General features: G+C 48.5%; 1 protein-coding gene across 1 annotated transcript in view; it reads left to right on the top strand.

Moving 5' to 3' along the window:
* Nucleotides 1-4277: 4277 nt before the first annotated feature.
* ZMIZ1 (zinc finger MIZ-type containing 1) overlaps nucleotides 4278-21982 on the top strand; it is a 216135-nt gene continuing 198430 nt past the window's right edge. Inside the window, exon 1 of the mRNA XM_026036589.1 lies at nucleotides 4278-4395. The gene's annotated coding sequence lies outside the window, so the exon portion shown is untranslated. The remainder of the gene's footprint in view (nucleotides 4396-21982) is intronic.

Genomic DNA, 21982 nt, shown 5'->3' with positions numbered 1-21982 from the left:
AGAGCTGCCCGTGGAGGGGGTTCGTGGTGAGGAGCCTTCCTGAGGCTCTCWCACAATCCCTGGGGAAGGGGAAGGACCTTGGAGCCCGGATCGTCCCTGCTGGCATTGCTGCCCCGTGGTGGGAGCCTCCCTCCAGCCGCCCCGTTTCGTGTYGCAGCCTCTCTGCCGCTGCCAGGAGGATTTTTATTCCGTGTCGAGGGAAAATGCATTCATGCCTCCAGGATTTGTGCTCTTTGCTCTGCGCTGTGCGATAGCAACCCGGCGAGATATGCAAGTGGAAACTGCATTAATGATTGATAAAAGCTGAGAGCTGTTTAAATTTTTTTTTCCTGTTTAATGGCTATCAATAATTTAATGCATTTACTGTATGTTTTTAAGAAATAACCGCCGTATTACAGACTCAGGTTTAATAGGCTAAATGTTTCAAGCGGCAAAAATACTGATACCCAACATGCAGCGTACCCTCTTTTTAATTAAGAATAAGGCAAAAAGACATGTGAAACCTGGCCGGAGCGATGGTGCCGAGCCTGGAGGCCACTGGGGCCCGTCCGCCTGCCCTGCCCGAGATGGTGCCTCTGTGCATGCCATTTCACACAATCACGGAATCATTAAGGTTGGAAGGGGCCTTTGGAGATCATCTAGTCCAACCTAGGTCCAACCTAGGAACACCCAGAGCACGGGKCACAGGATGGCGTCCAGRCAAGTTTGGAAGACCTCCGGAGAAGGAGACTCCACAGSCTCCCTGGGCAGCCTGTCCCAGGGCTCTGTCACCCTCACAGTGAAGAAGTTCCTCCTCACATGGAGAGGGACCTTGCTGTGTTTCAACTTACACGTATTGCCCCTTGCCCTATCACTGGCCACCTCTGAGAAGAGCTTGGCCCCTTCCTCCCTGCATTCTCTCYTCAAGTACTTATACATGTTGATAAGATCCCCTCTCAGCCTTCTCTTCTCCAGGCTAAACAGGCCCAGCTCGCTCGGTCTCTCCTTGTGCAAGATAGATGCTCCAGTCCCTTAACCCTCTTGGTTTTCCTCCGCTGGAGCCTCTCTAGAAGCTCCACATCCCCCTTGTACTGGTTTACGGAGCTCGGATCTCACCCGTGTCCTGTGCTGCGTGGTGGCAATGGGGACGTCTCGCTGGTGCCTTTGCTGGTGGTGTCTGTTGCAGGTAGGGGCTGCTATAGGGCTGTCGTGTGGGGTGAGGAGCTTCGGGAGGCTCCTTATGCGAACGTGTGCATCCGAACGGGTGCGTCGGTTCGCTTGGGTTTTCATGGGACAAACGTCATCTTGGGAAAAGCTTTTCCCTTCTTAAAAAACAGCCTTTAAAGAAGGCAGATGGGGAGGCAATCTGTGTAGCATATTTAGCTGCAATAAAGAGTTGCGTAAACGCTTCTAAATAGAAGGGTAGAAGGATATTGAATAACCTTGGTCTCTGAATAAAGGAGATTACAATTTAATAATTTAATAATTATGCTTCTTGTTTAGGAATTGCATTTCAGGCAAGTAAAGCACAAAGAGGCTTATGCTTAAACTTCTACTAATGGGTAAATCCCATGAGTTTGACTAAGATCTAGGCAAATCAAAGGGAAAATTACTTAGGATAGATGATCTCTTGTTCACTAGGACTGCGGTTTTGTCCTTTGGTTGCACTTTTTAGCAACTCTTTGATAACCTTTTTGGTTATTTGTATATAAATACTTAGGAGATACTCCAGTATAATGCTTCCTATTAATTCTCTCTGCTCCATAGAGTATATAGTCTGCCTGAAGAAAAGGTGACATTTGTTAAACGTATATTGAAGAACCTTAGGAAGAGCTTATTTTGGTCCTGTAAGTTGTGTGATGATGCGGCATTGTGCTTGGCTCCTTACTTATTTGTTTATTTTTAAACCTTTTCTGCCTTATGTTAACAACGTTGTGGGGGAGGAAGTTGTTCTATACAACAGTGCCCTGATTTAATTAATTTCTCTAGTTCCTATTGTAATAAAAGCAATTGACATTGGGAAATAGAGCTAGGAAATGCAATAAGTTGAACAAATGCCTCCGCCGTTGGCTGTCTGTAAGGGAGGCCACCTCTAGCAGAGGGGAGGCCCCTCTGCTTCCCCACAGAGCTCCTCCTTGCTCCTTATGCRAGTTACAGCTGGTCTTGACAGAAATCCTGTGAAGACTCAGGTATAACGTCTTCACTTAAAGCTAGGGTTCTGCAATTAGATTCTGASTTTTGGGGAAAGCTTAATTTCACTTCATTTTACTTTATATTTTGTTGCCTGAGGATTTGAGCGCAGAGCAATCTCGTTTTCTTTGGGGAAAGCGATGTCTGGTTTGAAGCTACAYTCCTAAGTGATGCTTGTGACAGGTTTTTGTCTTCCTGAGAATATTGTTAATAAACGCCAGGCTTTTGCACTTAGCCGCCTTTTGTGCCGTCTCTTGATTTTGTTTGATTAAAAATCAAGATTCCCTAGCTTCCCCTAAATCTTGTACATCTGCTTTAGATGTTTTTTCCCTGACAGCAATAGGATGAAAGAGGCAAATTTCTTAAGCGTTTGAAATGCAACTAATATATCAATTCTTAACTGACTTTACCTGACTTATGTGGGGTTTTTCTCTTCGTAGAGAAAAATGCAGCCTCAAGCATCCTTTAGATTTAATAATTAAAAAGAAAAGCACGGGATGCATTTGATTTATGGGTGCGCGTGTGGTTGGGGGCTCACGTGGGCTGTGTTTTGCAGCGTGGCTGCTCGCTGCGTATCGATCAGCAGGCTGCCCCGGGAGGTACACGTGTCACAAGCAGTTCGCCCAGGGTCAGTCTTGTGCGGGTCTCTGCAGAGAGGGCCGTTTCCCTCTTCCTGCTCAGTGTGGTCGCTGGCGAGCTGGCAACGGGGGCTAAGTTGCTTTGTGCGAGTTCGTGGGAAGGGGACTGAGACAGGACRGGCGAATGAGGGGTGCAGGACGTTAAAGCAGCAGCATTAAACAATGCAGGAAGTTGGGAGGGCAGGTTTTTGAACAGGATACTGGTCTCGCCTCTGGACCCGTTTTGAGGACTGGGGTTAAGGTGGAGAGAAAGCCTAGAGCAGCCGGGGGTGCGGGGCTGGAAACGGCACAGCAGAGGGTAATGGGTGCAGGTTGAAACMCACAGTGTTCCAGCTCCACGAGAGGAGGGATTCGTTGTTGTGAGGGTGCCAGAGCCCTGGAACAGGCCGCCCGGAGAGGTKGTGGGGTCTCCTTCTCTGGATATCCTCAAAACCTGCCTGGATGCTGCCCTGTGCCAGGTGCTGGAGCGGGGGGTTGCACTAGCTGTTCTCTATAGAGGCCCATTCCAAAATCACCGAGGAGCGGCGCCGGCTCCATGGGCGCTGCCGGAGCCGYGGGGAGCAGCCGAGGGCGGCGGGACGGGCACCGTCGGGACGGGCACCGTGGGCTCGGTGCCTCCGAGGGCGCTGCCTGTGCCGGCTGCTGCCTGGGGGCTCCCGCTGTCCCGGCTGTGTGACCCGTTCCCGTCCGCAGCCCTCGCTGTTGGCAGACGGGCAGCGACCGAGGGAGGAGTGTGGGGAAATGTGCAATAGCCTGCGCCCRTGTTTTCCGTGTTTTGAGACCTTGCATTCACGTTTTCCAGAAACAGGAAGCTGCAGGTCAAGTAAGGGTAGAGAGCTCTGTGTCCCTAGGTATTCCTAGCAGAGAAGAGAGCAGGAGCCTTCCTCTCTGCTCGTCTCCAGGGAGGACTGGAGCAGCTTGCCGCTGGAACGAGTTGTATCTTTTGGAAAGAAAAAGAAATGCAAGTTGTGACTGGTCACATTTACTTCTGGTTTTACATATGATCCTGCAGAGAAGAGTTTGTAAGCGCTCGCATGTGTACTCTCTCTAAGCCTGCATCTACCTCTGTGCTCCATACGCAGGTTGAACTTTGTCTTCTGCCCACCCTTGTGYTGTTAGACATGATGTGTTTTGGTGATCACACCGAAGCGGGTGCGAGTTGGCTTTGCTGTTAGCATGAGCGTTCCCCTGGGAAGCTTCAGCCTTGCTCCTCTTCTGGTATCTGTGCAAACCCCTCCGCAGTTTTCTTAGCAGGTGACTTGGCCTTCGTGTTGTGCTCTTTGATATGGTGATGGCAGAACATGGAAATACAAGGTAGCTTCTGCTGAGAGATATACTTTGGGGCTGCAGAAAGAGAGGCCTCATACCTAATCTGAGGAGTTGTAATCTGCTGCCTCTTCCAAAAACACAAAAGCTGATACTTACTTTTCTCTTCTGTTTTGTTTTTCTCCCCTTAGGAGATGGTGTACTGAGGAAGAAGACAGCTCTTTGCTCCTTTTTTTTGTTTGTTTGTTTTTCCTTTTTGTTTCTCCTTGCCTGAATTAGAAGCTCCAGGAATGTGCTAATTGGCGGCGGCCTCTTCAGAAAGGTAAGAGGTGGTTGTTATCTGCCTCCCTACGTGTTTTGCCTGTTCAGCTCCTTTTGGGAAAGGGCGATGTTAGAAGGAGCTCGTCTGCATAGAGAGTAGACAAGTCTTCTGGTTAATGTGGGTTGCTCTCGCGTTGCCTTCAACCCTCCCATGCACATCAAAGGTTCCTGTGCTTCCCATGCCGTTCCTGTCCGGGGGACAGTCAGCTGGGAAAGCTGCAAGGTGAGAAGCACTCTCGTGTCTCTGGGGAAAAATACATAATGTGGCTGTTGTGCTGCAAACTGAATCTCTGTCCAAATATCAGCTCTGATGAAAATAGTCAGTTAATTCTGGAGAAGCCAAGTTGAAGCGTGATATCTGATATGGTAGATCTTTATTCTTTCTTTACCTATATGTCTCCTGTGGTGGGRGGGCTTTGTGGTCTCATGGTTGGTTGTAGCACTGGTGAGGAGGAGGGGAAGCAGCTGGAACTCCAGCCCCCAAGTTGTGGCACATTTTGTGCAGGGTCAGAGATGAATGGTGGCTCTTCACCGCTCCAGACCTTTTCAGTGGTGGGCCGAAGTGCCAAGATGCCATGGGTGAGAGTTGAGGTGCAGCGTCACCTTTTAGCACTTGCAAGCAATTAGATTTTGTAGTTGTCTGATGTGGTCTGCGTGCAATCCACATCCACCTTGCCACTTCAAGACACACCATTTGTCGCAGGATCTGTACAATGCAACCGTAGGCGCTGTGGTCTTGGGAGCACCGGGAGCTGCTTGGATAGGGGCGTATATGTATCTTAATGTTAAAAAGCCCAGTTGTGTTGGTGTCGCTCAGGGGCCGGGTGCAGTGTTTGGATCTCCTTTCCCCCTTGGCGAGAGGCCGGCGCTCCCCGCAGCAGCAGCTCTGCTGTCTGTGGAGGGCGGCCATGCCAGCGTTCGCTTGGTGGCACCATTCCTGAGGAACGACCACGCTCCGCTGGAACGACCACGCTCCACCTGGGCAGCTGCCCTGCCGATGGAGGCCCGTGTGGTCGATGGATGTGCCCTGCGATGGGGACACCAATGTGGTTGAGCCCTCCGAGCCCAAATTGGTGCAGAGGTTGTTTCTGACTCTTGCTCCTGAAGGAGCAGCCGTCCCTGTGCCGAGACGGAGCAGGAGGGGAGTTCGCTCGTGATCAGGGCATGCAGAAGGATGGTTTTGCTCCCGTTCTGAAAGACTTGTGTTTTCTCATTATTTTTCCCCTTTCTGTCATGTTCGTGTCAATCCCAACCATCTCCAAAGGAAAGGTGATAGTGCTGCCAGCTCACGTTTCAGGTGGGTGACACTGTGGTGTGTTAAGCAGTGTGTCTGTAATAACTTATCTGTCAGTGGGAGGCTTACCCTGTTTGTTTGTATTTCCCCTTTCATATATAAATCAAGTTCATAGCTTTGAGGCTTTGAAGAACACTTCAACACGGTATTTGTTTCATGTTTTGTTTTTTCTTTTTTTTTTTTTTTTCCAAAATCCTTTGAGACAATTTTGGGCTAGGATTTCTCATTCAGTAAGTAACCGTATGCAGTAAAACGTAAATTCAGTAAATGTAAGGTGCCTGTCAAAGCTATACTGCACTTAACAAGAGCCTAATATGTTTTTCCCAAGCTCTCGGTTGGTAAAGCCGTACCGTTCCCTCTGCTCGATAAGGACTTTACCACTGCTTAAGGCTCTTCCATGCTTAATCACGTTAACCGTGGGCCTGTGCTCAGTTGTTTCTCATGAAGCATTTGATATTTTTCAGATTGTTGTTTCGCGACGGTTGCGGTGTAGGGTTTTCAGTTGTGTTTTGCTCTGGGAAGGACTTAAATCCCCCCAACCTGCCTGCGGAAGGGGAGCTGCCCCTATCTGGTGTTTTTAAGGTCACCTGTGTGTTCAGAAGCTGCTCATGGATGCGGCTCGTGGCCCGGGAAGCCGCGGGAGCTGCGTCCCCTGCCCCACCACGGCGTGATGCAGGCCAGACCACCTCATGGTGCCTGTCCTCCACGCACAGCGATGTCTGCACGGGCCGAGCTTAGAGCTTCTGCTTTGTAAACCAAGCAAGCTTTTTTAAAATTATTTTTTTTCTTCATTGTGTGTGTTTTTCCCCTCTTAATCTTCTTAAACTTCTTGTGCCGCCACTACAAAATTTCTGGTTATTTTGGTAGCTTCCTACCTAGGGATTACTCTAGATTAACGTTTGTTGCAACCTTGGACCCAATGATCTCTGTCCCTTCCACGGACCGCCTTGCTAAAGAAGGGATATTTCTACTTCTGAAGAGCAGGGAGAAAAGAAAAGTGGGGTTTTTGCTTTTCACTTCCCAAACGTCTTTGAATATTTGTAATATTCATAAAACCCATTGAAGAGAGTTACAAATTTGATACATGGAGGGAGTTGCTGTTTGCCAGCAATATGAGCAGCTATGATATTTTTTCAGGCTGCGGGTGCCTGGCTGAAGAATGGCAGCATAAGTTTTTTGCTGGTAAAAATCTAAATCCTGGCGGAAATATGCAACTATAAAATCTGTAGGGAAATACAGTAGCAGAAGCTGTTTTTATTCATGTGCAGCACGAGGAGTTTGGCTTGGGAGAGAGTTCTTCCCTCTCGTAGAAAGCAAGGCTTTTTAATGGGATTGCTGTTTGTGCTTCATTTAAAGCTGTATTTTATTCTGGAGACACAAATGAGTCGTATGCAGCACCGATAGTGTTTTCTCTCTCCTTCCTAGCAACCCGGCTGATTTCCTTGGCTCTTTCTTCCTTGCATGCTGTTTGATTCCACGCTGGTGATCCCAGCGGCGGTGAGAGGTAGATGACCCCTGTCTGCGTATTCCCGCGGGGAAGTGGGGTGCGCTTTGGAGCAGGGTGCCCTCCTTGCTGCCCGCTCTGTGGGGCGCTTTGCCGTGCCGTGACCAGCACGGGCTGCTGTGGCCTTGGAGGTAGGTACCGTGTGTTTATTTGGGCAGAGGGTCCAACCAATGTGTCTCTAGCTGTCAAACCAAATACCAAGCACGTCGTGCCTGCGTTCAAGTGATCTTCTGCCATCAACAGGGTGTCTGTGTGCTTTGGTGCTCTCAAGAACGTGTCTCATGAATAGCTGAAACCGTCGGAGAACTTGCTGTGATGTGCGTAATAATGCAGGGTTGTAATAGGAAAATACCTAAAATGTTATAAATTAAGTGAAGAACAAATAGAGTGCACACTTATAAAGAGGGAAGCTGCCTTTGTGAAATTAAAAAAATGAATTACTCTGGGCTAAATTAAATTACTTTTAACTTCCTTATTTTGTCTGGAAATTACCTTCTTTTATGACCCCGTGTGAAGATCCTTTCTAGAGTACAACTGGGATGAGTAACTGGCTCGTAAAAGTCCCCTTGCAGGCAAACCCCTTGCAAGCTGGTGGCCGGGCCGGGCTGACAGCCTTGTGTGTCCTGGGGAGACACCCCCAAGTATTTCTGTTGATAGTTAGTAAGGATTATATGGAGAGCATTCACCAGGCCTGTAAAACTGCAGGCTTCAAGAAGACGACAGCCCAGTTCCAGGGAAACAACCTGCCCGCGTTGGCACTGGAATGGTAACCGTGCTGAGCAAGGGAAAACCCTCCCAGGATAAGGGCACAAAGCCTGTGGTTGTGCCCGGAGCAAACACAGCAGGTGATCAATGCATCTGAGTGGCGTGACCGGGAGCGATCGCATCCCTCCGCGTGGCCGTGCCCGGCCCGGGAGCTCCGCTCCGTGCCCACGGAGGCCCCTTCGTGCAGGCTGTGCAGCCGCAGCGCTAAAAGCAGCGGGGATAGTCACACGTGTTGCCTGCAGAATCCAGTTTGGATTTGCTTGGCAGCGCAAGCGTTCTGAAACCGGTGATTGTGCCTTGCAGACATCGATCCCGTGTGTTCAGGGCTGCCTGGTTGCTTGTAGCTTGCCTCGTGCTGCGTGTCAATAACGTGTCACTGAACATCTTGCAGTTGTTTTTGCCCTTCCTTTAGCCTGAGTTAGTGTGACACCTTCCTGAACAGGCTTCCATACAGTAAACCTCTGTGCCTAGTGCTTCAGGTATAAATTGAAAACTAACGCAAGTGCTATTGGAGGTGCACTATCTATCTTCATGTCTAGCCTCTTGTCAACAAACCCAAAAGAAGCGTTTCTGATGACATCCCTTTTGTGATAGATGCTTCCTGATGCCTTAACATCAGTTACTGTCACTGTCTCCACCGTCTAAGGGTCAGACTTTTTTTCTCATTTGACAAAAATGCCTCAGGTGAAAAGGAAAAAAAGATGTATTTAAGGAAGCATTTGTAGAGGGAAAGGGATTGATCCATGAGGTTTCCTAACGGGGAGATTTGCCTTCAATCTGGTGAACCTCCCTTGGGAGAGGTTTAGTATGTTCAGCTCCCTTATTCCTAATGCAGGTGAATCCTTATGGAAAGTGTTGGTGATAAGGAGGTTTGAGAGAGAAAGACATTTTGTCCAAGGACAACTTGACCTGTGATGAGAGCACCACAAGCATCAATCATTCCTGTATCTTTTTCTTAAGGCATCCACAGGTGGAGGGGACACTTTTGTGGGCACTCCTCCTTTTGGAAGGGATAGGAAATTTCTTTGAGATTCAGTTATGACAGGACATGATTCCATGTCAGCGCTACATTTCTAGCTGAACACATGGATGCACGGAAAGGCCGCGTTATTTCCCTGCAGTCGCCTGGCAAGTGAGTGGCGCAGCTGGAAACGGAGCTGGGCTCTCCTGGTGTCCGCTGCCCTGCTGTAGTTCCCACCCGGCGCCTGCGTCTGGTCCCTGCTGAGCCGTGGTGAGCTCCGCTCCGCAAACCGGAGCGCCGGGAGCGAGGGACGGAGGAGGGCACGGAGCGGTGACGGGGCTGCATCCCGCGCTGCTCCCAGATCCATTCTATTTGTTGTGCTTTGTGTCCTTGAGCACATGTTTCTCCAAGGGAACAGACCCTTCTGCTTCTAGCCGCGAACTGAAGGCTGCCAATAYGTTTTACTTGCAAGAAGCAGCTCAAGTCTTTTGTTTCTCTTCAAACCTTTTGTAGAAGTAGTAGTAGGATTTGGTACATGGGTACAACTGTTTTTTTGTTTTTTAAGTTGTTTCATGGGAATTCAAGCGTGCTTGATAAAACTGGATAGGTCTAACGTATGTGCTGTGTGGAGGAGGAGAGGGAGGTTTCAAAGTACTGTCACAGAAAATAAAGATTATGTACACAGAAATGTAAGGTAAAACACAGCAATGTGTTTTCCCATGTGTGTACTGGAAGAGAATAATAAAAACCTCCAACTATTTAAAAGATGCTGCAGTATAATCTGTGAAGCTGGATATTTTTATGTATACAATTTGAAAGTATTGAAACCTGATTTAAAGATAACCTTTCTAAGTAGCGTTAGAGGGAGCTGAAGGAAGTGCAGTGGAGTGAAGCAGACGTTGCTGCTTACAAGACCTGTATTATTCCTGTGAATTATTTCTCCCCGTATGGCCTTCCCATTTCTTAAACAGCTTTAATAATTAATTGAGTACAGTTACCCTGTGTATTTGCAGCCTTTTATTTGGATTCTGTAGCGGTGCATTCAAAGTCATTTGTATTCCAAGCACTGCTCACCTCTTTCTTTCTTTCCCTCTGCCCCTCTCCCCCTTTTTTTCTCCACTTAAACCTAATGCACTTATGGTTACGCTACTGATACTGAGGCTTCTGTAATCTGGAGGACACGCACCAGAAATGAAGCTTTAAAATCCCTTCTCCTGCGTAGGCGTTGGTTGAACGTGGCCCTTGGTGCCCAGTGCTGCAGATGCCCAAAAGGGCATGGGAACAGATCTGGTTCTGTTGGGGAAAAGGTATCAAAGGAAAAGGCCCCTCAAGGGCCTTCCCCCCGTGCTGCAGGTGTGCAGGTTTCCAGCCCCTCGGTGCAGGAAATGCGTGGATTTCCTCGGTGCAGGAAATGCATGGTGCATGGATTCCCTGCCTGCGAGGGAGTCCATGAGGAGCCGCTGCTGTCGGGAGCGCTCGCGAGGCCGGCGGCGCCTCGGGACCCCCCGGGCCRCCCTTCAGCTCTCCCCTGGGACAGCACCAGGGAATTAGCTGCACTGTTTGGGTGCTCCTCCCAAAGGGAAACACCTYGCAAAGGTTTCCCCGGCTTTGCACATGTGATTTGGTGATGCCTTCCCTAAATGTGGAAGCAGAGCGTGCCCGTGGAGAGCGTCGATATCCCCCAAAGCAGGCTTGAACGCACGCTTTCAAGTAGCACGAATTCCTAACTCCTATAAGCATAACTGTACACCCACACAGCTTACAAGACTAGACTTATTTTCACTGTCTTATTATCAAAATTGCAATTTATTTAACATAAATTACGTGACTTAAAGGAATTTTGGAAGCTGAGTTCTTGATGGGATGTAACTCTCCTGTGTGTGCAGGAGAGCTGCTGCCCTCTGAGCGAGCTGAGCTGAGCTGCAGCCCTCCCAAAAGGGGCACGGGCAGGTGTGTGTGTGTACTTACCGAGCAGTTAGGTGTGTGAAAAATAGGTGTATTTTCCAAAAAGGGCTGGAAGTTGGAACAGTGCGGAAATCTGTGGGGTTTTTTGGAGAGGTAATTGAGGAATGCTCGCTTCCACCCCAGCCCTGTCAGTGCGGCTCCCTCCTGGGTGCCCTTGCCGGGTGCTCGCCCGCCGTGTCCCGTGCGTTGCTCCTGGGGCCGCGGGCCGCTCCCGCGCATCCCGCTGATGCCGGCAGCTCCCAGGCCGTGCCAGGGGGTGGCGGGGAACGCGGAAGCTGGCGCCGCTCGGGTGCGTGTTTGCGGAGCGCTAATTGGCAGCGCCGCCGCTCGGCCTGCGAGCGGGCGCCGCGCCGGTACGCCGTGTCCCGCGCCTGACGTAAGCGCTGCCCTCGGATGTTTGCACAGGCAATTAACTCCTGGTTTTGCACTGCTTTGCCTTGCAAACGGAGCCTCGCTGCAGAGCTCGGGCTATCTGTGTTAGGGGGGATGTTTCTTAGGGAGAGCAAGTGGTGCTTTCTGCGGGCTGGCGAGGGTTTAGATCAGAAAAACAGGGATTCAGCCCTTCTGCAGGGAGCAGATCCTCCTTTAAATTCAGTGTGCAAAAAGACTCACCATTTTTATGCCTTACAGTTGGTGTTTTACAAAAAGCTTTATCTGGAGCAGAGCTCCCTGCCTGCTCTTACTTGTTACATTTGAGCAGTGCACATCCTTCAGTGAGCAATATTTGTCTGTATTTTTAGTGGTGGACGTGCTTACCAGCACAGCAGCTCTGGGTGTGCGCGCGGCGGGGGTTGCTGGCRCCCAGAGGACGTGCTGGCCTCGTGCGGTGTTTCAGACCCCCTCGCAGATGCCCGGAGATGCCTCTTTGCTTGTCTGCCTCTTGCTCGCTCACACTTTGTTGTTGTGCAAGCGGGTTGCACCTGAGGAAGGTAAGTCATGACTCTACAAGTCGTGCTGGGTAATGGGGCTGTTAAAATGTAACTGCTTGGTAGCAGCGGTCTAAAAGGCAGGTCTCTGTCCTCTGGAATATATTCACAAGTATCTGATGTAGCACAACCATTAAACRGAGTAAAATGTTAATAGATTTCTTTTTATTGCACTTTCAAGCCCAATTTTCTGCCGAAACAAGACAACGATAGCTGCAAAATCAGGGGCTATGGAAGTGTGATCTTCACCAAACTGCTTTGTGCCCCTGCTTGACCAAAGCTCAGTAGGTGCTTTCCCCAAAGATGTGGAGAGGAATGGCTTAAATTATGTGGAGAACATTTTGCAGATTGTTATTCAGGCTAAGAGAGGTAGAGAAAACACAACTAACTGAATCAAAATCCTTTATAACATTCACATACCAAAGCCTCACCCATGGAGGAGCAGAGCTGGACTGAAAAAGAAGCAGGTGTTGTGTATTGCAGAGCACATGAGTAGTTTTAGTGCTGGTAGCTGAAGAGAAGGCTGGAAGCATCTTGCACGTTTTACATGGGAGTTAACCTGGGACTGGCATTTTCAGTGCGAAGGCAGCAGCAGCTCCCTGGAAACTCTGGGAGTTGCTTCCAAAGAATATGAGTCAAGTGGTTCTGCAGCCAAATATCCTTCTGGGCTTTTGTTTGGTTTCCCCCCTCCTTTTCCTAAGAACCTCTCTTCCTTCCTCTCTCCAAGATAGAGACCTGGTAGTACTTTCTTCRTATAGAAATGCAGGAAATGTCAAGCAGTTCACCTGCGGTTGCTGTTTCCTTAGTCACTTGGGGGTTGTTACATCAGGTTTTACTTCCCCAGCTCCTCCTGACSTGCTCTCGAGGCCGGGAATCAGAGCTTGGACCCGAGCTCCACCAGGAGTCCTTCCAGCTTACGTTTGTGGAGCTGTGCAGGTGGGGTTATAAAATGCTTTTGGAAATGCCKAACTTCATATACATGCACATAAATGCCCTTCCTGGGGACAGAACGAGGCTAGTTGCAAGAATGGAAACCAGAAGAATGTTGCAATTATTGATGGTTTTCAGGAGCATCTCAAAGTTTCCCTCAAATTCCTTCGAAGTCCCCTGTGGCTGTAGGAAATGAAATGGGATGTTTACGAAAGCATTACCTTCTTGCCAGATGGAAAGAGACAGGAGCAGTTGTAATGCTTCCCTCCACTCTCTGTCATCTTTTGGGAGCTGTGCTTGTTCCTCAAAGAAATGTGAGGAAAAAAGTCAGAAATAATTTACTTTTTTTTTGTTTTTTCCCTGTAGGAAAAGCATTGGTTTCATGATCTTCTGCTTCAGAAAACTAAACCAATTGTTTAGTGTATAAATGTGTATGTACAGGGATTTATGCTTAATGGACAGGAGAAGATGTSTAAATGCAGATAGTATCTCTTATTAGATCAACTGGTGTAGCTGGAAAAAAGATAAGCTTTCATGGATGTGAAAGCTTCTGCAGATTTACATTGAATGTCATTTGGCAGAGCAAGGAAGTGTCTTTCACTTCGTTCACTGACAGTCCAACCTGCCACTGTTAGGTTTCTTATTCCAAGTCCAGTAGTTTTTGTTTTTTAATATGAATTTTGCAATGTATAGAAAGTCCAGACAGCTTCTAACCTGAGAAGGCTCTAACTTGGGAAAAGCTTGAGCTTATTTTGAAAGCCTGATTTTACATAAGTATTGAGTGAGATGGGGTCATAGTGGAAAATACAGCGTTTCTGCATGCTTTTAGCTTGATGTGTGGTTTAGGCATGATTACTTCCAAGGTTTTTGAGAATGTCAACTGTGATCTTAGTTCAGTTTCTTTATTTCTGCAGCCTTCCTGATATTCTTTCTGAAGAATTGCCTGCCCTTGTTCCAGGCTTTTCTTATAGTCCCCTTACTACTCCCAAGTAAGGTTTAGTAAACACTTATTACTTGAGGTGGTAAGATAAAACATATACATGGATGCGGATCAACTGAAACTTGGTGCTTGTTTATGGTGGCTAAAAAATTAGGTCTGTGGTTTTTACATTTGCATCTTCCTTTAGAGAGTTCCACAGACTTAAAGKTGAGAGTATCTTTGTTTTTCATCACGATGGCCGCACGTATTCAGTGCCATTTGATGTTATAGTACTTTGTATGCTGAGGCAGATGGCAGTAGCAAAATTTTTATCTTGCAGACTCTCACTGCTCAGCTTTGTGCATCACGGGTTTTGCAAATCTGCACTCTTGCTTTTCTTGTCAYCTGCTTTTTGAGCAAGCAGTGAAGCCAAGCGGGTTTAGTAGCTGACAAAACATAAAGCAGGTAATTCTAGGTGTCTTTTCTTGCCCTAGTGTCCACCTAACAGATGCATGTGATGGCTGTAAAGAGTGTCTGGGGCAAGACCCTGTGTATCTTATGCTCTCTTGCTGTCAGCTGTGCCAAGGGACTTGGTTCCTGTAACTGGCAGCCTTCTGGTCGGAGATGATCGCTTGGTTCCTCTTCTAGGTATTCATAGAAAGTTCTGACTAGACTGAGCCATCATGACTCTCAATTCTGTTAAGCTGTCGGAGTTGGCTGAATTAGTGGTTTTTGGAGCTGTGCATGGTTGGTGGGGTTCTGCCCGGCGATTTTGCAATRTGTAGTTATAATGAGTAATGGTTTAAAATATGTATTTTTAAAAAATGCATTTTTTTTCCTATTTTCCCCATGGAGAGAAATTTTCTAAAGCRCATTAACCTCTGTGTCCGGCTTCAGGTATGGTGAATTTTGAACCTGGGTAAACTCTCGGGCTCTGTTTTCCTCCCACCCCCACATCCCGAGAAAGAAGTAACCGAGTATCTGAAGAATGCGAGTTATGCAGATGTTCAAAAGGCCAAATAAAACAAATAGATGGGCCRCAGCTGCTGGAACAGCACAAAGCAGAGAGCATTTGCTGCCGTGATGGGAATGCTGTATTGCAGCATGCCACTAGCTTCTGCCTGCTTGAAGAAAATAACAYGGTGAGTTAGTTTAACCAACTTTTGTCCTACGGGGGTTGCAAATGCACTCTCATAGTTGTTGAGTTTTCAAAAAAAAAAAAGTTCTCCTTTTAATGAGGAACCAGAATAAGAAGTGGTAGTGTCCTCTTTTAGCCAGGCAAGGGGAACGCTACAAAAGCACGAGGAGGTTTTATTCCAAATGTTTCAGTGCTAAGTGATGAGGTAATCTGAAAGAAAACGCCACCAATAGGAGATTTTAATATGTCGAGGATGCCTTGAAATATCTTAAAATAAAGATAGGAGACCAAATATCCCGCAGAGGACTGAGGATCAGCTTTCAAAGATTTGGGGGCAGGGAGGAAGCGAAGAGGTTCGTTGCCCAATGCACTTTATCTCCAGATGCCATTCAGTTTGGAAAAGAAGGTTAAGAAGTGATACCAGATGCCATTAGGCCAAAATACTCCTCAGGTCTAAGTCAYTGACGTGCAGATGAATGGGGTTGGTCTGCAGTTGGGGTGCTGTTTTAGGGCATTCCTAGGGCTCGCAATGGAGCACCATGCAGAGATGGCCAACTAAGCGCCTCTGGTCCTGGTCACATAAGGCACTGCAGAAATGAACGAACACCGTCTCGCAGCCCTGCACCTCGCCTGAGCAAAGAGGCGGTGTGAAATGTTCTGTGTGTCTGGGATACGTGTATACACGGGCACCTGCACCAGTGGAGTTGTTCCCAGAAGATGGTTTAGTGTGGTTTTATGAACAAACGCACTGCAGGGTGCTTATTCCAACAGGCTGCTAGTACCTGCTTGCAGATACAAAAACCCTCTYGCTGGAGTACAGTTAATATTTGAAAAGAAACTAGTAATGAGACATAAAAGAACACTTCTGCCCACTTAAAACGCTGTTGAGTCATTAAGGCTTTTCCCTTGCCTATTGGAAAGGCAAACTTGCTATGAAGCCTGTATATTTATAGTACATTTAGTGGGGACAGGGCAGAACACGTTTGAGTGGCGTGTGAAGCTCTGGGGATTTTATGGTAGCTGTATTTAACTGCAAGTGTGTCTGGGCTGGTACTCCTCGGCTCTCGGGAGACCAACGTGTAGGGCTGTGGAGACGCAGGCTGCCCCCCAAGTCCCGGTGGGGGTGCCGTGTCCCGCCGGGCTCCCTTTGCACGGGCTGCTCCTAGTCACGAGAAACGTGACAGCGGGATGGAGCTCTTTCTTTTGCCTTTTTTTACAGTTTTCTCTCCTCCGTATTCATGTTTGACTCCGTATTCATGTTTGAACCATAGTTGGTGGTTGTGATTTTATGGAAATATTGCTAGGCAAGTGCTACACTTGTGGGAAGGTGAAATGAGGACAAAACACAGGGGACAGATCAGGGTCTTTTAATCTTTGCTGCTGCCTGTAATTTATAAAATCTATTAGACTTGTTTCATTCATTTGTGGAGCTATTTTGCACTCCCCACCTCTGCTGCTTTGCCTTTAACCAGTCTGAAGCCAATTAAAAAAATCTGTTTAGTTGGCTTAGCAAGGAGGTTTAGCATGGGCACCACTTTTGTCTGAGGTCTTGAGGGTCTTCCCGCCACCCTGCCTAGCAAGAAGCTTTTAAATTTCATTACTGCATTGRAACAGACCAATTTGGTTGCAGAGGGTTTTATTTTGGTGTCATAACGTCGGGTTTGAGGCATCCTAATACCTGGGCTGTAAAAGTGACTCTGGAAGCCCTGGGCCTGGCCGCCCATCGCCCTGAGCCTCGGCGCGGCGCCCGCCCGCTCGTGGCCGCTGCTCGCTGCCCGCCATCCATTATTCACGTCTGCCAAGCGCTGCTTTATCCACGTGGAATTTTTTATGCACTAGGGAAACCCATCCCCTGCTGCAGGAGGCAGCTCTGCTCCCAGGACCTTGGCTGCTCCGGTGTGCCCGTGCTGGAGACAGCCTGGCCTCGCAGCGGCGCCCGCCGCGTTGTGCGGGAGGCCTGGAGCTGGCAGACAACTGTGCAAAACGGAGCTTCTTTTCATTTAAATATATATATTTAATTGTGGTATCCTAACAAATCAACAGGCTGTCTTGTTTGGTTAGCAACGTTTATTATTTTAATTAAAAAAAAAAAAAAAAAAAAAAAAAAGACCTTTAGGAATAGGGTAAAATACAAAGGATTCTTTTCCTACCAGAATAAACTTTTCTGATTTTGTTCAACCTTGTGAAGCTCAAGCACATGTGGGAAGTTGGATAAATGTAAATTTTGGTCATACTGATTTCCTGATAAAGTTTTGGGTTTTTTGCCTCCTGCCTGTGCTGTCCAAATTGAATTGCAGAATGGAGAAATCTCATGAGCTTCGGGGTACCTGGCAAAACCAGACCTAAGAATTAATGGGAGGATTTGGCAGGAAGGTTTTATTCAATTGCCATTTTGCAAGTAAGTTGCAAATACCTTTGGAAAGTAAGTTTGTGTGCTGATTTTCTAAGACACACAAAGAGCAAGTTTGTGATGTGTCTGTTTATATACTATTTGGAAAAAAAAAAATAAAGCACAAGATAACGGCTAAGATGTCAGTCATTTCAGTGAGGGAAATGAGCAGAGTTTGGGAGGCATGGAGAGCACAAAAGCTAAATCCTACTGCAAGTGTAGTCAACTGCAGGAAAAAGTTAGGAATGCAGGATAAGTATTAAAGGTGAAAAAAAAATGTTGTCTTTTTTGCTGTCAGTTCTTTTATTTGACAAAAAATTGGTGAGATTTGTGAAAGTCAACATATCAACACTATAGTGTAGTGCAGATTTGTGCTTTGAGGAGAGGTGCTGTAGTCGAGCAGAACAGAACCAGTAAGGGCAGCAAACATTGCACCATTTCAAGGCTTATTTATCTTTTGGGTGGTGAAAGTACTTGAGCTGAAGGCCAAGGAGGGAGCTGCGGGGCTGGCTGCTCCCAGCATGGGAGTGAGCAGCACGAGGTGCCACAGCCAAACGGAGGCTGTTCTCCTGCCCACACGTGTCCCTTGCGTCCCTCGAGTTGGTTCAGACTTGTCTTACCCCTCAGTGGGCAGGTATTTAGCTGGAGCAGCTCACTAAAATAGCAAAAAAAGGAAGAAGAAAAAACGCCTACTGAGTTGGGTTTTTGAGGTAAAGGGAATAGCTTTGTGTGTTTAAAGACSTGAATATCTCACTGTGAGGAGTCGGGTGAGTCAGAGAACATGAAGGCTGTGTTGAAGTGCGGTCGGAGGGGTCCCACTTGACGGGCCGCCCTGAGCCACGTGGTTGCCTCCCTTGCACAGCCTCCCTCTTTCAGCTTTGTTCTGCCCCTGGTTTTAGGAACGGGAGCTTCACCGTAGGAGCGTCCCTGTGTTTCCCATGTGTGTGTGGTGTCCCTGCAAGGCCCTGCTGCTGGAGAGCAAGGAGCTGGAGGGACTGGAGCCGCGGGGTTTGCCCAGCTCTGCTGCCCACAGCCTCCTCCTGCAGTGAGGGCCCTTCTCAGCTGCCCACAGGTTGTTTGGGGCAGTGAAGCGAGCGCACCTGAGCCTGCTTATAGGCCCTGCTTAATCCTGCCCCTTCCCTGGGAGGGCAGTGAGTGCTGCTGGCTGTGGAGGAGCAGGACCTGGCTCCATGACCAAGGGCTGTTTGTCCAGCCACACGGATGGCCAAGGCGGGAGGTGCCCCGGGATGCAGGTAAGGAGCCCTGTTGAGCGCCCTGTGCAGCTCATGGGCACCCCCCGAGGAGACCTCTGCTCAGATGTGCCGTGGCCCGCAGCAAGCGGAGGCCAAGGCTGGAGCCTTCCGCAGATCTCCAGGATTTGCTGAAATGTGTAAGGGCTCGTCCAGCTTGCKGAGCTACGCGACGCACACGCTCGTGGTGCTGCTTTCTCTCTCGCAGTCTAAGCATTCATTTGAAAGGATCATAAAGCGTGAGCTAATAGCGCGCTTGGGGAGCTGCGTCTAAAACCACCACGACCTCCGTGGCAACTGTTAGTGGCTGGATTTCAGCTGGGAGGGAGGGAGCACGCTGGGCTTTGCGGAGCAGCCGGCTGCGCGCGGGGAGCCGCGTCGCTGCGGGGCCGGAGGCATCGGCCACTCTGCAAAGCAGCTCCCGCGCCGGGAACGGCCTCGCCGTTTGTGCTGGGAGAGAGGAGGTTGTGCACGTGGAGAGCCGCTTGCTGGCCCTGGTAAATTGCAGTAGGAATTTTGCCACTGGCTTCAGCCAGTCCGTGGCTTTGCTAGCAAAGTTAACAAATCCAAAAGAAGATCCAGTCCCTGCCCCCAAGGAGTTTATGGGAGAAGTGAAAGAGATTGCTTGGTAAATGGAAAAGAGGCAGATATTCCAGTTGTGGTTGTGGTGCTCTCCAGCAGAGAAGGGAGCGTTTCTCAATATTCAGCGTGTGTGTTATTACTTTCACAGGCTCTTGATTTGACATGGCTTTTCGGGAGGAGCAACCCTGTAGTTTTTAGCCTTATAATCATAATAAAATGAGGGTGTTGAGAAATATGCTGTGACATGAAATGTTACTGCAAAAAAACCTTGAAGTTAATTGTTCTTTTTGCTCACTTATGGTTGCTAGCAATACTATTATCCACTTTCTAATTATGCAATAGTATTAAGTATGAATTATTCCAATTAAGGCATATCATAATAAGATGTTCATTAATATTATTACTTCTGATCAGGAACAGCAAAACCTCAAAATTTGTATTATTCAGTTATCAGAAACTCCTCTTTCCTGGTTCTGAACGTTGGCTGAATAAATATTTCACACTGTGACTTGAAGTTAGGGTCTGAGCTGGTCCCCAGTGATGAAGTATGTTTAATCTCAGGCCTCATGGCCTGGTTTTTGGTCAGGAGCTGAAGTTCTGCACTGCCCGGCGGCAGCAGGGCTGGGTGCCCAGGTGAGGCCCGTCGCCTCTGCAGCCTCCCCAGGACGCCTGGGCCCTCCCGGCACCGCCTGCCTCCCCCAAAGGGTTTGCAAACATAGTCACAGGGGGAAGCAGGGCTGACGTATCCGTTGCATTTTACCTGTTATTTTAGTTTTTAAGGAAAGATCATCTACTCTAATTTGGATATAGAGGCAGCCAAACATGCTGCTGCTGTTGTCCAGTCTCTTTGCAGTTCGTCTTTCCTGAAAATCATAATGGCAGCCTGCATTTGAATCCTCTGAATTTTGTACTTTGAACTAATTTCAAAATTCTGTTAAATTTAATTGTAGTTATCGGGGTTATGTTTTCAGTGGATTTGAGAGTTTAAAATCTGCTGGAGTGTTTGCTGTGTTGTGGAGGCAAAAAGTAGCCTTCTATAAATAGCATAGCCTTTTCTTCCGTGCCTTAATCACATTCTGAATTACAGCAGAGAGCTCTTCAGCATTCATGCACGGGAGGGTGGTCTGTGGATGTTATTTGCTATTAGGGTGAAACYGTTTTCAGCAACTGTGCTAACTATGGAACAATGAATTGCCAGGGTAAATATGTGCTTTCTCCTTGGCCCACCAAGGATACGCTCGCGGTCGAGCCTAACTTCACGCGCTATTAGGCAGATCCTCCTCGGAGGGTTATGCTGAGTTGCACCTTTTCTGGTGCATAAAGTCASCGCTGTGCATAAATGCCGTTCTTCCTTGGATTCCCTTTCTGCTCTCGCTGATTTCTGCGCTCCTCGGATGGCGCCGCCGTCCTTTCGGCTCCGTTAGCCGCTCGTGAAGGAGCCCGGCCGTGCAGCCTGTCCTGCTGCGCCCGCGCCGGGTCCCCGAGGCGGCGGGTCGGAGCGGGCCGGCGAGCGCCGCGCTGCCGCTCGGCCCCAAAGCTCCTCGTGGAAGGAGCCGCTCTGGCACCTTGCAGAGCCTTCGGTTACTCCTCTCTGTGCTGATGGTCAAAAAAGCGGGTCCCTAAACCTTAGACGCTGTCAGCAGGAGGGAAGGGTGGACGTGCTGGTGCGTGGGAAGAAGGTGCTCGCTCTGTGTTTTAGGCTCTCTTTGCAGATACCCCTGAGCTGGTTTGGTGTGGACTGATCCAGCGCTGGAAATAAAGTGCCTGGGGGTGCAGGGACAGCTGGGCTTGCTCAGGCCCAAAGCCGGGATCGCTTTGCTCCCGCTCACGTGTCTTTGCTGCGCTGACCTGCGTGTCTCATGGCCCGAGCTTGGGAAGGGGAGGAAGCAAATGGGCCCCTCTTGTGCACAGACTTCAGAGACTGGGGGAGCTTCTCCTGCCACGACTCATAGGACTACTATAATGCAAATATATATATTTTTTTCCCTTCAGCCAGCCTTAATTATGCCCTTTCCCCGCTAAATTCATCATCCCATTCAGAGAGTCCTCTTGCCTACAGAATTATCACCCAGAACAAGGCTAGTCCGGAGCACACGCCTGGCCCTYGGTGGTGGCCGCGCAGCCTTTCTGCCCGGGTCGGTGCCGCGTGGGAGCTGCGCTCCCGAGTGTACGGATCCGTTGTGTTAGAAAGGGGAATGGGCTGAGCGCAGCTTGCTCGCTGCCRCCGGGATTCACCCTATGAAATCAGTATAAAACACACATTTCCCGCTGGCAACAGGGGCAAAGACAGGCTGCCTCCTTGGCCCGTGTCGTGCCCTCTCAGAGGGCAGACTTCTGACCTGTCCTTGGGATGAAGTGCCTAGATTAGCCGCTCAGTAGTCAGCTGAGCAAAGCCCAGGGTTSTTAGAGAAGAAATACATGAATCAAAGCAAATATCCTGAATGTGCTAGATTTACGTCTTGCAGCCTACCTAAGTAAGTCCATCTTGTTTCAGCCGCAAGAGGAAAGAGAGGAGAAAATGGATTGCTGATATTGCTTGGAAGTAATTCTCCTTCACGTCAGCCTGGCTGCCATCATCATCATTATCTTGGTACAACAACTCCTCCCACTCCAGCATGCTTATTATTGATTCATTTTTAATGGAAGCATTTTTCTCACAGAGAAACTATAGAATTAAATCACTTCCCTTCAACAGATGGCCTGCTGTGAGGAGAAAACCTTAATACTAGTTGATAGATATCTTTGAAGGGCTAAATCTGATACCCTTYACAAGACAGCTTTTTTAGTCCCTTTTCGTCAGTTTGTATACTAAACATTTGTGTCAATTCAGAGGTTATTTTGCTGTATGTTCAAGAGTTATGAATCTGAATATCACGGTAACCCAACCACAATGTGCATGATGGACTGTTAGCTTGTCATTCCCGTGGAGAACCACTGATTTCCTTTTGCCTTCAGCATGCTTTGA

This window comes from Nothoprocta perdicaria, unplaced genomic scaffold, assembly GCF_003342845.1.
Source record: "Nothoprocta perdicaria isolate Ctin4 unplaced genomic scaffold, notPer1 scaffold_180, whole genome shotgun sequence".
Lineage (NCBI taxonomy): Eukaryota > Metazoa > Chordata > Aves > Tinamiformes > Tinamidae > Nothoprocta > Nothoprocta perdicaria.
Note: the sequence above shows the minus strand (reverse complement) of the source record. Positions and strands in the feature narration are given on the sequence as shown.